The following is a 2,806-nucleotide window of genomic DNA, read 5'->3' as shown; positions in this document are numbered from 1 at the left end:
TAAAATTCAATTTATTTTTTTTTTTTGGATTAATTTGTGGATTAAATGAGAGGCGCTTTGTTGCGTATTTTTCTCAAGAATGTAAAAGCTGGCATAAGTGCTTTTGAAATATAAATGATTTCCCTTTTTGTAAAAACGTTCATATTCCTAAAGAGTTTTGTAGTCACTCAAAGAAACCTCATTACCTTCAGAGTAGCCAAGAAGCTTTATTTATTTTAAAATTTGAACGTATAAAGAATATTCTTCTATAGGGCCTGGGATGAGTAGTGCAGTCCTATTCATAGTTGTACCCTTCTAAATCCATTAAAATGTGTGTATGGATAGGTGTAATTTTGGTTAGGATCACACTGTAAATCCAGTAAAGTTGTCACTTTAATTGTGTGACACAAACAAGATCAGAGTTAGCAATTTTGATTTGTGCCTGGAAGTCTATGTAAACTTGCTGTTAGTAGCCGTTTCTGATTGCCTGATGGTTCTTCTCAAATTCTGCTAGCTAGCCGCAATCAGGGATCTGACTGGTTACCATACTATTTAGATACATTCAGATGTATCAATTGGTATGACTGGACTGCTTCCTTGCATGATTGAACTGCTTTTGGACAGCTGCCACTCCCACTTTCCACACACTTACTGCCACTGTCGCCCCATTATTAAAGGACAGATAATTTAAAAGGTGGAAAATCTGATTTTTTTTTTAACTTCAGACTTACTATTTATTTGTCTCTGTGTAGCTTCCATGTCTGCCCATGATATTATTTTTCTTTTTATCAGTTATTTTGGTCATGCTGACTATACAGGTCCAAAAACCAGGTAATGTAATGTATTAATCTTGGTCATTTAAAGGCTTCATCCACCAACACAAAGATGGGATGGACTGCAAGTGATTAACATGCTTAACAAGTAGGTCAATTTAATGAGCTAGCCAAGAATCCATGGGTTATGTGTCTCTTCTCTAGTAATTGTGAACACTGAGTAGATGTTATTACTTGGTACTCATTACAAAGGCATGAATTTGCCCCATGGTTTGTGGCTGCTCTGTAGGTGCAAACACATCAGTTTGTTGCTTGAGACAAGTTTCAACAAAAAGCTATCAAAACAATCTGACCAGGAACTTTCCTTGCATGTAATCAATGAAGTTCAGTCATAATAAGTTTGCCTGGCACTCTTGTCTGTATCAGATTTCTTGGTGCTAGGACAGTTGAAAGGGGTAGTGTGTCATGCTGGTTCTCCTGAGCTTTTCAGAGACTTTCAGTACCATGAACCCTGCTGACTCTATGAATTAATGTCTTCCAAAATGTCATTTCATTAACAGCCTAGCTCATGTCTTGCAAACTAAGGGCTGTGGCTTCCTTCATGGTGTCAATCCATCTCATGTTGGGTCATCCTCTTTTTCTGCTGCCTTCAACTGGTCAGATTATACAATGTTCTATCCTGTATCCTGAACTATCTGAAATATTCATACAAACATTGGGAGTAATCATCTAGAGACCTGGAGTGAGTCATTACCAGTGTATTTATGCTGCTCAGCTCTATCTAATTGCAGCTACATGGTGGATATGCTCATCTCATCTCTGGAATCAGCAACAAATCTCTTTTTTTCAGCTAGTAATGGTCACTTTTTAGGTTCTTGGAGGTGTGGCTGTTCCCCTTCTCTTTTGGCTTTCTTGTGTAATTTTTTAAACAATTCTTTATTCTGGAGGACCTTTGATACCAGCTAATATTTTGCCTAAACAGAAATCTTTGAAGACTGAGGTGATATTGGTGCTATATTAATGTTAGGGTGTTTTATTCATATTTGCTGCTATCAAATGGATTGATTTAGATTGCCACATGTATTTTTAGTGGTTTTATGTTCTTTTGCTATTTTTAATATGTCTCTGGGATGTTCTACCTGGCCACCATGGTACAACATTCCTGCTAGCAAGGCACCTGAGGTTGTTTTTTTTTTTTCCCCAACCAGCACATATACTAAAATTGGAACAAAACAGAGAAGATTAGCATGGCCCCTGTGCAAGGATCACATGCAAATTCATGAAAAAGGGGGGATTTAAGCAGCTTGCTGGGGATAAAGTGTAAATGACTGGGGAAGGCAATGGCAAACCACCCTGTAAAAAGTCTGCCATGAAAATGTTGTGAAAGCAATGTCACCCCAGAGTCGGAAATGACTGGTGCTTGCACAGGGGATTACCTCTACCTTTAAGCAGGGGTCGTTTTGTAGAAAAATAGATGTTAGAGCTCATCCAGGAGTGAACAAGGTAGGTGGGAAGGAGGGTAGGTGGATCTATTCAGTGGACAAGGTTGGTGGGAAGGAGGAGGTGGAACTCTCAGAAAGGTTCAGGAGCTGTGCTCCTGTAAGCTCCTGCTGAATCCGAGGCCTGCCTTTAAGGGGAATGTGAGGATGTGAAATGGTATAGTATTGTCTGATCTTGTCAGATCTTTGAGGCCAAGCACAGTTAGTATTCAAATGGAAGACCACCAAGAAAAACTCTGTCGAGGAAGGCAATGGCAAGCCACTTCTGCTTCTTACTTGCCTTGAATGCTCCCAGCTGGTGTCATTCTAAGTTGGCTGTGACTTGATGGCACTTTGCACACATACAAGGGGAGGGTGTTTTCAACTAGCATCAGACTATGGCCCTTTCTACACTAGCCATTTCATCCTTTCTTTGTGCATGTTTCATAAGAACATAAGAGAAGCCATGTTGGATCAGGCCAATGGCCCATCCAGTTCAACACTCTATCTATCTATCTATCTATCTATCTATCTATCTATCTATCTATCTATCTATCTATCTATCTATCTATCTAT

The 2,806-nt window shown here is 39.2% G+C and overlaps 1 pseudogene; it reads left to right on the top strand.

The window, feature by feature from the left end:
- The first annotated feature begins 1,937 nt into the window (after window positions 1-1,937).
- On the top strand, window positions 1,938-2,051 carry LOC132567860 (U6 spliceosomal RNA; annotated as a pseudogene).
- The last annotated feature ends 755 nt before the right edge of the window (window positions 2,052-2,806 follow it).

This window comes from Heteronotia binoei, chromosome 2 (genome assembly GCF_032191835.1).
Source record: "Heteronotia binoei isolate CCM8104 ecotype False Entrance Well chromosome 2, APGP_CSIRO_Hbin_v1, whole genome shotgun sequence".
Lineage (NCBI taxonomy): Eukaryota > Metazoa > Chordata > Lepidosauria > Squamata > Gekkonidae > Heteronotia > Heteronotia binoei.
This window is presented reverse-complemented; position numbering and strand designations above follow the sequence as displayed.